Source organism: Dreissena polymorpha, chromosome 5, assembly GCF_020536995.1.
Source record: "Dreissena polymorpha isolate Duluth1 chromosome 5, UMN_Dpol_1.0, whole genome shotgun sequence".
Classification (NCBI taxonomy): Eukaryota; Metazoa; Mollusca; class Bivalvia; order Myida; family Dreissenidae; genus Dreissena; species Dreissena polymorpha.
In genome coordinates, this window is record NC_068359.1 from 75,366,246 (window position 1) to 75,382,435 (window position 16,190).

The following is a 16,190-nucleotide window of genomic DNA, read 5'->3' on the forward strand; positions in this document are numbered from 1 at the left end:
CTTTGTAACTGAATACCTAACGGAGACTTGTTATAATCAGTGCAATGTTTATTTAAATATCCGTGCAAGGTGTTTAGGGTCAGATTAATTTAGGCGAACTTATTTGTTATAGTTTAATCAAACCATTATACTCTGCACTTTTGTTCACGCTAAAAATAACTCACCAACTAAAACTCAATATTGACCCACAGTATTAAACAAACACTTATCAGGCATACTTAAATACTATTTCGATCAATTATCATGAACCTACCAATTTGTTAACATGTACGGAATGAATTAATCAATTTCGCGATCATCTTCGTGCTTTTATGTGTCTTGATTGTGTACAACCTATGACCCTATCACATGAATGTCTTTCATAATCATGTAAATGTTATCCTTATGTTCAGTCGTTTGGAGTCAGGGTAATTAAAACTTTTCCATAAAAATACCACAACTCCCGTTTCGTGTTCATTTCAGGAAGTGCCATGTTTAATTATGTAGATACTCATTGATTAGTTTCCTGTACATTTATAGAGCAATTCATGTTTTCAAGCTGATTGAAATATAATGTAATGTGTAATGCATTAGTGTAATATTATACAAAATACATACGAAGCAGTATTTAAAGGCCATTTTTCAAAACAATGCGTATGTTTGTTCAACGGTATTTGATTATCGTTCAGTAAATGCAACATCTACTTTTTTGTATTTACTTTACGTTGAGATATTGCCATTCACAATAAACTGTTTTGACATTTGTTGATTACGTGTATACTTGTGTGATGCTCATTAGGAAGGATGTAGTAGTATATAAAATGTTATAGATCTGCATAAGCATCCAGTTGGCACTGAACATCAAATTTATCAGTTTTAATGAGCATTTATAAACGCACTACCACACACATATTTGATTGGCATATGATAGTCTTATAAATAACAATATTTACGTAACTGAACATGCATATTGCACTGTTGTTACTTTACCAAAAACATTATCGAATTTTGAACTGTTAAAATAACACGATATTAAGCAACATAACTGATGGTCATTAGTTGACTATTATAAACAACAACATACTAAAATGTCGGAGTTATGTTACGTACATAATTTTATGTTTTATGTTTAGAACCATTTATTTTAAAAGTCTTAAATAATATTATTATCAAAGGCATACAAGTGCCAGGATCACCTTTGGAAATAAAAATGTCAGTTTATGCAGATGACAATACCGCAATTTTAATAGATGGTGTTTCTATTTCTCATTTCTTTAAAGATGTCAAACTTTTTTGAATTAATTAGTGGCTCAAAAGTAAATTATACTAAATCTAATGGAGTATTTATGGGAAAATATGAGAAACAAGATCTGATCACACTTTTGGTATATCGTGGGTAAAACATTGCAAAGTTTTAGGTTATTATTTTGGTTATGATATTAACTGTAATGAAATATGGTCTAATTTATTTTTAAAGTTTACAAAAGTTATTAACCTATGCAGGTCTTTTAAATTATCATATAAATGAAAAAGGACAATTCTGAGTTCTTTAGCTTTTTCAAAAATATTGTATGATATAAAAGCTGGACATTTCCCAGATGTATATATTAATATGTTTCAAAAACTATATTGTAAATTTATTTGGTCTTCTACCTTTGAACCTGGTAATAGGAAAACATTATACCTTTCAAGGAAGGAGGTTTGAATGTCCCACATGTTTTGAATGAATGGTATTCTTTGTTGTTGTCACATGTACACAAGTTTATTTCATATTATAATGCACCATGGACTTATTTTAATAAATATTGGATTTTTTTTAAGTTAAGAAAATACAATAAGAATTTGAAAGTAATTTATACCCCAAAAGTGAAAGTATGCCTTTATTTCATAAAAATTGTCTTAAAGCTGTAGACACCATCTTAAAGATAAAAGAAGATATTAATTTTATGTGTATCAATGCCAAACAGTTATATTGTATGCTTTTAACAGTAGATGATAAAGTTGTTAAATGCAAAGTTAATTTTCCACAAATTAACTTTTCTCCCTTTTTTACAAAGATATTTTCCGAAGCAGTTGACCCATGCCATAGAACTATGTGTTTTACTTTAGTTCATGATGTATCTTACGTTAAATATTACCTTTACCTGAAAAGAATTTCAAAAATCATTTTTTTTTTATTTCTGTAAAAATATTGAAACTGTTTCGCACCTTTTTATAGAATGTTCCTTTTTTAGTCCCCTCAATGAAACGGTTCTATGTTTGTTAAATATTGCCTCAGAATCAATAATCACTCTTTCTGAAAAGATGTTTAGGTTTGTTTTATTTTAAAGCAGATAGTGCTGGACATAATTACACAATTTAAGTGATCTCATCTATTTCCAGATGTGTTATTTGGCATTTGCGAAATCAAACAAAACATCATAAAAAAAGTTTAAAGTTATCGATAATCCTACTATGTTTTGTCATTATTAAGATTTAGAATTTTTGTTGATTTTAATAGATTGAATTACTCTCAATTTGTTGAATCATGGGGATTGTATGATATTATCGCTCCTGTTAATAACGAACTTGTTTTCGGAGCACATAGTTTTGTTGAATTTTATGTTAAAATATTTAAACTGTAATTTGCAAGTTGTGAATGATGTTGATATACATAAAAGGTCTTTCAGGGGCAAGTTTCTAAGAAGTTAAAATTGTACATTGTTACACATCAACAAAGAGCCATTGAAGCCTGCTCATACTATCAGATAAAGCATCAGGGCTTAGCTCCCTAGAGGAAAACTATGGACAGTTGAGAAACATTACTGCACTTGATTTATTCGATTTCAAACAGTTTAAATAGAAGGTTTTTGTATGTTAGTGAAATGACTTGAAGATCCCAGCATCATTTTTCAAATTAATGCATACAAATACGCTTCATTAAGCGTTTCCGGGAGCCCTTGACTACAGTTTTTTATAATGTCTTTCGATAGAACCGAGAACACCGTCACATTATTGATTTATATGCTTACTGTATTTGGTTTTACCACCCATACAGTCGGTGATTTAAAGAATTTGAATTTCGTATTACTTTGTAATTGTGTTAACTACATATTTCTTGGTTTAAATTAATTTTATTTAAACATCAAAATGTTTCGTCTGATGTACAGATTTAATACTGTATTGATCGCTTCTTTTGTCTTTATATATATATATATATATCCTAATACAATGTATGGAGTCGCTATCGACTTGTGTGTTCGAATAAGTTTATAGGTAGTGTACACAGTTTTAGTGTAATAAATGCTGATATTATTTTTTGCTGTTGTTTTCTTTTGCTTTATGCTTTCAGGGTGACGGCGGCCATTTGGTGGCGTGTAGGTCACCAGGGCTGTCATCCTGCGAGCAGAAAGGAGAAGATAATTGTTGTTTCGTATTGGATGTGTTATATTTCTTTGTGCACGGGTTGTCATCCTGGATCAGATAGGGAACAGCTTTGTGAATTTATGTGCTTTTGTGAATTGTGTATTCATATATTGTGTATTCATATATGAATATGTATTTATATCTTTTTATATGTACTAATTTTCCTCATAATAAAGAGATTGTCTTATTCAAAAATGGTAAATAATATTTTATGTCACACTGTTCAGGGTTAGCTGGGAGGTGTGGCTGAGGCGGGTCGGTGGTAGTACCGAAGGCTATAGACGCGCCTCAACTCTATCTTCCGGTGAAGCTGTAGAATTGCTCGTGCATGAGCTGAGGGAGTACACAGGAGGCGATTGTTTTTTTTTTAAATATTTTTCTTACTAAAAGCAGTAGTTACTAACTATTTGTATATATATTAACTTAGGTGTGTGACACACTTTTATTTTACATAATTATAAAATAGCTTTGACAATCTCTTTATTAAATACTAATTAAGAACCGCGTAATTTAAGGGAGGTGACTTATTATTTGTATTGCTTAATTGCTTTAAATAGTAATCTAAATGTTGTTTATATATGCACTAGTGAATATGCGTGCAGACGCTGTGGAAGACTGTTTTTTAAAATATAAGTTTTTTAAAAGCGTGTAGACGTGTTAAAAAGATTGTTATCGTTTCATTATTGTGTGTTTTCATTTGCTTTATGTTAATTAAGTATCTCTATCAAATAGTCACCTTGTTATGTAAATATCAAGTTAAGGTTCTTTTAGCTGGTACCTGGGGCGCTCTACACGCTCTACAATCTATTGATTGAATAAAAATTTATGGAAAAGCAAAAAAAATACGTTTACGAAAACTAAAACATCGGCTTCGCCCGTCGAGCATTCTGCGTGTAACAAATGTCACGCTAAAACTGATTCATGGAACTTCCGGAGAATGAAGCCTTATTGCACTAGGTCGTAAAGATATAACACTATCCGAGCAATCCGCGACACAATAATAGTTCTGTATTGTACTCAAATAAAGACGGACGGAAATAACTAAACCAAGTAAATGGAAAAAACACCCATGCCATGTTTATGCTGTGGTCGAAATTAGTAATAAGTCCATTTGGTTTAGTTTGTACCCTGTACTCGGCATACTTTACGTATGTGCACCTTGTTCTCGCGGAGATATTTATCGATAATAAATCAGCAAAATTCCTGTAAATGAATGAAGTTATGCTCAATTATTGAGAGAATATTTATCAACGCGCCTATAATACGCTCCTTAGTTATTTAACATTTTTAATTAAAAGAAATTTTAAATTGCATCAACCTGTTTCTTTCATTACTGGTCTATAACACTCAAAGCAGTGAATATCCAATGTATGACCACACCGATACTCTTGGCGAATAAAGACATTTTACCAACTCGAACTGCGCATACTTCTGTGACCTTTATATTTGGTAAGAATGACTCAAATCGTTCCGTTTCGCATTTATTTTCGCTTCTCAATCACAGAAGTATTGTTATTTTGTAAGGAAATGTCATTTGCTATCTTATTAATGTTCATGTTTCCATTGAAATACCAATGTAATAAATGAGCGTAAATAAAGAATGTTAATTGATCGATTGTGAACAAAATTAAAAATTAAAGGTTATATAAATTGAAAAATGTTTAACGCTCTAGAAAAAAATATGTTATAAAAATGAACAATTAACGTATATTAAGCTATAGTTTATATGTATGTTTTTATTTTTGTTACATCTAGATACAATCATTTGGAAGACAAACATGCGGTCAAAAGAATTTTTATAAATTGTGATTTGTATGTATTTTTCACACAATATATCTACGCGTGTCACTATTATCCCTAGCATAATACATAACAATGTGTACACATACCGTCCATGTGTATTTGCAAAGCTTTATATATACTTATATAAGAAATGTAAACATTATGTTTTGCATCCTGCTGTAGCCATTGTTACAATTTAAGACAATTGTGCATTGTATACTATGGCGGGGTCATTATAATAATGCGTTGTACACATTACATATTCGAGTGGTATGTGTGTGATATACAATATTAATAGGCAACGAACTCAAACGGCAACTGTCTAGAACAGTCATACACGATGCGTTCAATCCTGTTTATACATTGAGCTTGACTAATCCAACTATGATTTACGTACTAGATTCGGTCTTGCAAATATTGCTGTAATCAATGGAAATTATAGCTCGCCTACATAGATCTTATATCTATAATCTCTAGTAGCAAAACGTACATCATTGAAAAGTATATTATATCGACACTCGTCACTGTTTATGTACATGTTGCATGAGTTAGATCATGGCATACCAGTTATAAAATAGGTTAACCGTTTAAGTGTGTAACAAAATTCTTGGGCGGGCAGTTTTCAACTATCTGTTTAATACAATATTCATGAAATGTCTTCAGAGTCAGATTAATGTTGGCAAACTAAGTTTTAATGGTTTGATCAAACCATTTAAACGATATTACGTATAGTGTGCGATTTTATTTTAGCTGTAAATAAAACTTAAATACTTGTCTGATCAATGACAATGAGCCGGTATGGAAGGAATCCACTTCGCGATCATCTTCGTGCCTTAATATGTCTGGAATGTATACAATTAAGTCCCCTATCAAATATGTCTTACATAATCATGTGAATATAATAACAGTATCCAGATTAAATTTGCAAATGCAGATAATTTGCAAACTTATTATTTTTATTTATTGAACAATTGTAATGAAATTTTGCATATTTGTAGGGGGCAATTAGTACATATATATTTTGAAAAAAAAGAGTAAAACTGTTTCGTTTTTTGAAAGTAGAGTTATTTGATGATAAAGTTTCCTTTTCCCATCGGAACCCAACGGGTTTTGGCTCTCCCGTTACGAATTGCAATTCTCCCACGGAAGGTTTTTCAGGACGGGATAATTTAACAATTATTTTACAAAAAAATGTAATTTAAATATTATGCTTTATTTTCTGTTTCAATGTTTACAAATACACATGCTCATAATTGTAAGCAATATGTACTTTAATCATTAAATAAAGTGTTTGACGATTTTCTTCCCCCGTTGGGTTTTGCCGGGAGCCCCCCTCAAACACCCATTTCCAATAAAACTACGCGGGGTTTTGACAGAGGCTCACGTCAAACACCCATTTTCAATATTTTCCCATGGTAGTTTGACAAGGGCCACCCGTCTAATTTCCATTTACAAAGAACTCACATGGAAGTTTGCAGAGGTTCCCAATATATATATTGACTCATTTCATGGCCTTCAAACCAGAAATAAAACAAAAATGTGTCCATAAAGAAGTTAATTGTTGTTAAACTTTATTTTTGAGCTAATGCTATATGGTAGCCACATGCTGTATTTAATAAAAAATTGACAAGTTGATGTTTAAATCTGTTTATCTAGTCAAATCATTGGCAATATAAAATATGTGACAACCAGATTGATTTTTAACAAGATCGTTGAACCATCTACATGCGAGTACCAGTACTTGCTGCTCTGACAAATGTTTGTTCAAGATGCATATTATAATTCATCATGCATGTGGACTAACATTTTGTCACAGTTCGTGAATATCCACGAATAAAACTGGCAATTACTGGAAACAATTTGGATTTAATGTAATCCACATGCGTAATCGATTGTTTTTGTATTTTATGTATATACTAAATCAAACAATGTGTTGGTCAAATATTGTAAAAAAAAACACCATAAATTGAACAATGATAAAGTTATTCACATACTTAAGTGCAATTCAGTGTTGTTACAGTACTTTATTCTGTATGGTAAATCAAGTGTACTGTAGATTATTTTTAAATATTGACCATCCAATTTTTCAAACCAGAGGTTCACGTCTGCTGCATTTTCGAGGCTTGAAAAACCTTAGGTTGAGAACAATTGTGTGCGTGCGTGCATGTATTGTTTCTTTTAGTTTCTTCCTCACCTGAATAATTACATGACAGTGTGTAAAGATGAATATGCAGGTGCTGATCCAGGATTTTTAGGGGCGGGATATTGAAAGATTCTGGGGGTTCAGAGCCGCTAGGGTCCCTGGTGGGTGCTGGGTAATCCCTGCTAGGGGGCCCAGGGGGCAAAGCCCCCCGTAAGCTCCACGATTTTAGTGATTTTGAAGGCTTTGAATACCACTTATCGAGAATGTTAGGCCTTATATACTTTCATAAATCAAAGTACCTTCTTATAATGCCAAAAAGTGAATAGTTTATCGTTTAGGGGTCAAGGAGGGCGAAGCCCCTCCCCCCTCGGAAGCTTGACGATTTTAATGATATTAAATGCTTTGACAACCACTTATCGGGCATGCCACGCCTTATATACTTTCATCAACGTACCTTCTTATAATGCCGACAAAGTGCATAATTTGTAGTTTTGGGGGTCCAGGGGGTGATTTAGATGTAGTAAAGAGTGAAACATCAAATGAATTTACTTTACTTTGGCGATTTAAGGGGGGGGGGCGTACGCCGCGTCCGCCCCCCCCCCCCTCCTGGACCCGCCTATGATATGCATTATCGTGCTTATGACAATGTGTGGACCTGGAGCTCCTGCAGTTTAGAATCGAAAAAGGTGGGAAGAATTTTAAGTATTAAGAGATTCATTCAATACATAAATCTCTGACTCACTGAAAAACATATTTGATAGTTGACATGGTATTGTGCCATGTGGGTAAACAAGAGAACCTTTTAAGCCCCACCTATATAATATTGTCACCACCAAAACAATTTACATTGACCCAGAATGGGAATCGAATCCTGGTTGCTGGTGTGACTGTACCAAATTTGCCTTTATTATCAGGCGATCAATTACTTGTAAATGAAAATCCACTGGACACTTGTTTGCATTATAATTATTAATATTTATAAATATTATACCTCATATAAATGTGTTTCTTCTTTGCCTATATAAATTACACAGGTCCGTTATTTTGATTAGTGCCCCGTAAAGATGCGCGCGCAATTAGTCAGCGGGCGCCATTCAGAATAGCGCTCGCTGACTAGAAGCGCGCGCATGTTATTGTGCCCGCTAGATTTCGTTTTCTTTTCCATAAAATTGTGCCCGCTAGAATGGTTATTTGTAACATTTGTGCAAGTTTTAAAACAAACAGATTGTCAGTTTCCATACTTAGGGTTAACGCACGATTCGTTTGGCAGGTCACAATTGTGTGATTTTTATTATTAATCACGCCTTAAAAAAAATGCTTTATGTGATATCAATGTTTTGCAACATGTTGTCTGTAATACAGCAGATAGTTTTTATATAAAATGTTTATGTGAAATTCTTTACAATAAAAATAATTTTTTTATATAAAAAAGCGAATTTGTCCGTGTCAAACTTTCGCAGGGAGACAACTCGCGCGTACAACAATAATACCATACATATTAGAAATAGTCATGATTCGTTGGGCAGGTAGGTCACGCGTGTGTTTTTTTAATTATGAATCATATCTTTAAAATTACAAAAATTAAATGCTATATTTGGATTCAATGTTTTGCAACATGTTGTCTGTGATATAATCAGTTATCTCTAAATAAAATGTATCTCAATATGTGAAATTCTCTACAATAAAAACGAATTTTGTGTAAAGAAGCGAATTTTCCGTGTCCAACTTTCGCAGGGAGACAACTCGCGCACAACAATAATACGGTAAATATTATTAAAAGTAACTGATAGATATTTATGGAATTTATATTGTGTTATTTTTTTTTCTATTGACATTTATCTGCAAACAATGTTCGATATTATATAAGAATAAGAAAACTTCATTAGAATTAGCAACCAGACACACACGTACATACTGGTCGTGTTCTTAATTCCGACCACTTTTGGGCTATTTTTGAAAAATCCTTTGTTTAAGGCAACCGGTTGAAACTAAACTGCACGATATTATCCTGGGTTCAAAACTCACCTAACATAAACATCAGTGTATGTTACTTTTATGAAAATAAATTAAAGGGGCCTTTTCACAGATTTTGGCATTTTTTTAACTTATTCATTAAATGCTTTATATTGATAAATGTAAACATTGGATCGTAAAAGCTCCAGTAAAAAATCAAGAAAAAATTTTAAAAAAAGGAAAACAACATTGCCCGGAGCAGGTTTCGAACCAGTGACCCCTGGAGTCCTGCCAGAGTCCTGAAGTAAAAACGCTTTAGCCTACTGAGCTATTCCGCCGAGTACACATTTTTGATGTATTTTATACCTTATAAAAGTAATCTTCGTAGTTTCACAAAATTTAACGACAAAAACAGAACTCTCCAAATTATTCAATCGTTTCGCGTTGCAACGCTTTATAATTTTTAGGTTTTAAAATCGTCAAAAGATGCATATAATCGCTATATTAGAGCATGGTTAATGTTCAGTATTACTGTTTCCTCACAAATATCATAACTAAAACGAAAACTTACGAATCTGAAACAACTTTTTTCAATTTTGTCAATTTACCAAAGCGTGAAAAGATCCCTTTAATGACATATAAACTGTCAATTTTTGAAGGTCCATTGTACCTAAAAAATCGGCCACTTTTTAGTGTATTCTACAGGTAAAATTACACGCCGATATCTTTAGTAGACAAATGTCCTCATTTAAAGAGTATGTTTCAAGGTTTACACAAACTTAATTTATTCGACTTGAAACTTAAATTATTAGCGGCATTATTGTACCAGTTACTCCGACTATCTTTTTTAATAAATATTTATATATAAACTTCAAAGCACTGTCAAAGGGGAACTACAAATTCCTTAAAAATATTTCTTTTAAATAGGTTGTATCAATATTGTCTAACATAGCTAAGAAAATAAACATATTTTGTTTAAAAAGTTTACTTAAGTGTCAATGTTAAGTAAACGCTTATATTTAATTTCACAGCATACGTAACCTATTACTATTCTATTAAAGGGAGATAATTAATATATTACAATTGTATATTTAGGTCCTAATTTTTATGTATTTATATATGTCTTTATATAATTAATTGACAAAATTTTAATTAAAGTTTATTATTTAAAAATAAAAATAATTTAATCGAATATATTTATTTCCTATATGTATATAATAATATACAATTTTACATAACAATTGTTCAATAAATAAAAAAAATAATTTTGCACATCCAGATGTTTAATCTGGATACTGTTTAATCATTGTGTAGAGTCGTTTGGAATCAGTGCAATTAAAAATGTGCCATTTCGTTTTCATTTCATGAAGTGCCATTTCAAATTATATAGATAAACATGTATAACTTTGATATGTTTTCAAAACAATTCACTTGTCGGTTTACACGTTCATGAAAAATATCGTTCTGTAAATGCAAAATCTACCTTTTGTTTTAAACTTTACGCATGCATTCAACGTTCAAAATAAACTAATATGGAAACTGTGAATAACGATTATAAATTTGTGATGCTTAGTTGTATGCCTGTAGTAGTATACTACTTTAAAATGATATTATAGATATGATTGCGCATCCAGTATGCTCTGAACATAACCTTTTTTCAGTTATAATTAGCATCTATATACACACAACCACACACATATATCTGATTTTAATATGCATGAGTTTCAAATAAGAATATTTACGCACCTAAACAGAAATACTGCACGGATATCACTTATATGAATAATTAACAATTAAATAATAATACAATAGAAAACACCAACCAATCGGAGTATTTCTACCTATAAGAATATATGAAACATCGTTTTCGCCGACGAGCATTCTGCGTATTGCGTCTGTTAAGTTGGAGATAGCTTCTCTGTATTAATGTCATGCTAAAACTGAATCATGAAACTTCCGGAGAATGACGCCTTATTGCTTATAATCGTAAAGATATAACACTATCTGAGTGTCCCACGACACAATCATTGTTCTTTATTGTGATCATATAAAAACGGGTTTTTATGGACAAACTTATCACTGTTTGCACAAAGACGCATTCCGGATATTAAAAGGCACTTGGAGGCTTTCATTAGTGTGCGTGGATATTTGGATGGAGGAGTACGGTCTACGAAAATATTTGCTCTTGACAAAGGATTGCCCTGAAAGTATTTGGCTATTTTATGTATAAACATGTTGTTATTGTAAGCAGCTTGTTAATCAATGACGTGGAACGGACAGATTATTTTTTATGTAAGATATCACAACACGTACATGTATGGTTACTTGTTAATCGAACGGTATAACAAGTTCACCGGATATCATCATAGGGACCCGACACAGTGTTTGGATTGCCTAAAAAAAAAAAAAAAAAAAAACAAAAAAAAAAAAAATAAATATATATAATATATAGACAAGGGGTTGAACATGTCAAATAGTCAGACTGTCACACAGTCAACAAAAGTGCAAATTACGAAGTCAATTATCGTTTAAAATGTATAAACCTATATATACAATTGTAGCTAAATATCATCTGCAAAGGTTGGCAATAACAAAATTGGCATCATTTCAACCGTTAAACAATTACAAACTTGAACATCGAACCAAATCGACAGTTTTCGCTAGGTCGGACAAATACCCGCACTCAGATCTAGTTCATAACCCTCCGTGTAAATGCGCACTTACAAACAATACTATCACAATTTATCGCTTTACATTGATGAAACAGTGTTCAATAAACAATCTGACCCTAAAAACTCATTCCAAGCATTTATATTTTGTTTTCAACAACTGTTTTAACACTAGTTTATTTACTTTAAAACGAAAGTCTCCATCGATTTCCGCTGCTAGAATCACGTGACCAATTTTGCAACGAGTAATTTCATTGGTTGGTACCTGGCTCCCGGCGCTGTAGTGGATTATTCAGGAAGCTGTAACAATAAAACGGTATAAGTAGCGAACAACAACAACAAGTGACGAATGTAAACAAAACAACGTTTTCTGTCCAAAAAAGCCAAAAAAGGTAAAATGATTTTAAATAAAAACCAAATGACTGCATTTGATATTGCAAGCGGGGGTCACAGCCTTTTTTTATTAGGATCGGCCGGAACTGGTAAAAGCCATGTTATTAAAGAAATATGTAAGGAACTTAGTAAAAAGGGTAAAAAAGTGCAACTGACATGCAGCACTGGAATAGCTTGTGCTGTGTACCCCACCCACTTGAATCCATTAACAGTGCACAAATTCACTGGAATAGATGATGGAAGACATGACCCCACGGAAATTGCATCAGTGTTAAAGAACAATGCTAAATATGATAAAATTGTAAGTGCAATAATGGAAACTGATGTATTAATTGTTGATGAGTGCTCGATGATCAGTAAACGTACATTTGAGTCCATAAAAAATGTTTGTGGCATTAAAAATCCGGATAACATATTTGGAGGCATCCAGGTGATATTCAGTGGTGACTTTTTTCAGTTGCCACCGGTACCTAACAAAAGGTACGGTGATGATGGCACTTATTGTTTTTTAAGTGATCACTTTGAATCGGTATTTCCTCATGTAGTAACATTAAGAGAAAATGTACGTCAAAGTGATGAACTTTTTGTTAAAGTAATTTCCGATATTTATCAGGGTGAATTTTCAGAGTGTGTTAACACTTATATGAACAGTGCCAGTAAACCTTTACCAGAAGGTTGCAATAGTGTTAAATTATTTTCAACCAATTTACTTGTTGACATGTACAATAGGAATCGTTTAATAAATTCAGCCGGAGACATGTATGAATTCAAAGCTACAGATTCTGGGATTTCCGCAGAGTTAAAAGATTCGACTGCTCCTAAGACATTATGGTTGAAGGTTGAATGTCCAGTTATTTTACTGCGTAATTTAAATGATTATCTTGTGAATGGTTTAACGGGGACTTTGAGATCTGCTTCTAAGACACAGCTGGAAGTATACTTCCCAACTCTACAAAAGAGCCATATCTTACATAAAGAGTCATTTTCAGGTAAACATAACTTGTCATATTTTGCTATATAATATTTATGAAGTAATTAGGCCACATGTTTGTAATAATTGATGTTACAGTTTTCTATAATACTTAACCCAGTCAAATGAAGCATTACAGAAAAATAAATAATTCATTTTAGTCTGATTTGGTTCCCTGGTTTTAAATTTATTAAAAATATAATAATTTACCAATAACATATACTTAATAAATAAATTTTGTAAGTGAAATAAATTAGTAGGTTTCATACATTTTAACAGAATTAATCTTTATTTTACAGTGTTTGATCCAAAAACAAACACACACATTGCCAGCAGACTTCAGTTTCCGGTAAAGCCTGCGTATGCCCTTACAATCCATAAAGCACAAGGAATGACACTACCTTGGTAAATATAGTAAATACAGTAAATACAGTTCAATGTTATCTGTTAACATCATGTAACATTAAAACCTTGGCAACAGCTGTATTTAAATAAAAATAAAAATAATAATTATATAAAATTGTTATGGCCTAGTTTTAAATTGAGTTATTTATATAAGGAGTAAAACTACATGCAACTACATGTATTACAATTGTAAGCAAGTTAATAAGTTATTAATATATAATCAACAGTTGAATAATTGTATTTAGAACAGAATATTAAGTTATGCATCATTTTATTTTAATGTTTCAGGGTTGAAGTAGACTGTTATGATATATTCAAGCCAGGCCAGTTTGGAGTTGCAATTTCTAGAGTTAAGTCTTCTGATGGATTACGTGTCATAAATTTTCACCCTCGGCACATCTTTAGCCCACCTGTCGCTATACAGAACATATTGAATATGAAAAGCCTGGAAACAGTTGAAGATTTCAGCTGCTGTAGAATGAAAAGGTATCTATACATTAAAGCATTATTGGTACATGTATTACCACCAATTGATTTTTCTCTAATTTAATTTAAAGCTTAACAATGAAATAAATAATACTCACTTTATGGAACTGCCAATAACGTGTGATAACACTTTTGTCGTCAACTTCATGTGATGATGGTGGTGACTTGAAACTTCACACTATGTTGGTCATGTCATTTAACCACAATATGTACCATTTTTGCTAAGCTATATAATTCAGTTACAATTTCTTGACCTTAATTTCACTGCAAGTAGAACTGGAAGAAGAAGTAGGTCTTTTTCGTAATGGCTCCTTTATATCCAATCGGTATGGTTCATATTTCACTTTGGTATTAGCAGCATTAGACTTTTTTGACACAACATTCTGTCCAACCAGAATACTGTTAACAGCTCTCTGGTATTGTAAGGCACTAGGATTGGTATTTGCTCCGTGGTATGTTGACCTTTGCTGGTTAAAAATGTTTTCAATAACGTCGGAGTTGACTAGTCCTGGAGTAACATACATTACAGATGACTTGGTGAGAACTGTTTTACAAAGTGCTGTAAAACCCAAAATACATGATTGAATATCTTCAGAACACTGTTGGGATAACAGCCTTTTCTTTCTGTCTTTTCCTGGAATTTCAGGACAATTCAAAATGAAATTATCCCAGGCAGAAAACCATGTTGCCACATCATGTAGAGTAGAAATTCTGTTGTCATCTAAAGATTTTACAGGTCTCATGTCTCGAAAAATTTCTATAAGTTTGGATGTATTTTCCAGCAATTCTATGACTCCATTTAATACCTCACCCTTTTCACCCAGATTGTTTTTATATAATTTCATTGAATGCAGCATTTCAGAATTTAGCACATCTTCTGCTAGATGATTTCTCATTTTTAATTGTGAGTCAAGATGAAAATGTTCTCTTGATAACTTCTTGTGAGTTTGTAGAGCATTTTGTTGGTCCCAGTTGAAAAAGTCAGTGAACATTTGCCACTGAATAGTGAAAAAACTAGTTAATGTCAAAATTCTTGTACTTTTGGGATGAATTCCACTTTTTAAAATGTTATTTCTTATTTTTTTTACAACATGTGAAAAATCCATTACAAATATGATGTCATTTGATGAACATGGGCTTCTTGCTATATAATTCTGTGGCTTATCTCCTAAACACATATGCATGAATGATCGGTTAGCTTGAGCACCATCCATACATGTGTATAGAGCTGTAAATCCTGCACACCTTAATAAATATACAGCTTTCCAGAACATACCACATAGCTCGGATGCCTGTACACCATTGGTAATGAAATAGGCAAACGGGAATCGAAAACCATTAGTTCCCAGGAAAAGAAGTTGGAGAGCATATTTTCCTACCTTTTTTTCATTTGACCCTTGCTTCAGGGCATAGCAGGAGTCTCCCTCATTTCCATAATCCGTGAACCCGGAGATTTCTACAATGTCACCATGTTTATCAATTTGTATGTCTGTCTGTATTGACATTTCATCAAATATTATCCCCCCATATCTCTCCCCCTCTGGTATGTTCTGTCTATTTGCCTCAGTATACATCCACTGGAAAACATCATCATCAAATCCTGGTTGTTGTTTTATTAAATGTTTGTACAATATTAGCAACGATTTAGAAGGCAGGACTAATAACTTGCTTGAATATAACAGATCATAGCAATTTGGACTTTTATTGTACATTTGGAGACATACACCAACAAATTTTTTGGACCATCTTCGTCCTTTTGGGTCTCTTCCAACATTTTTTGCCTGTTCAACCAGTAATTCAATCATATTTTCATCTGCCTGTGGAAAGAGCGATCTAACTTGATTAATCAATGGTTCAGCAACAGGAATGTTTTGTACAGGCTCATTTTCCTTATTATCAGATTTTGAAATTGTCATTTTTTGACATATTCTACATGATACAACACGACTATGTAAGGGAACCACTTTTGCACACATTAATGACTTTAGTGATCTTACTTCTTCTT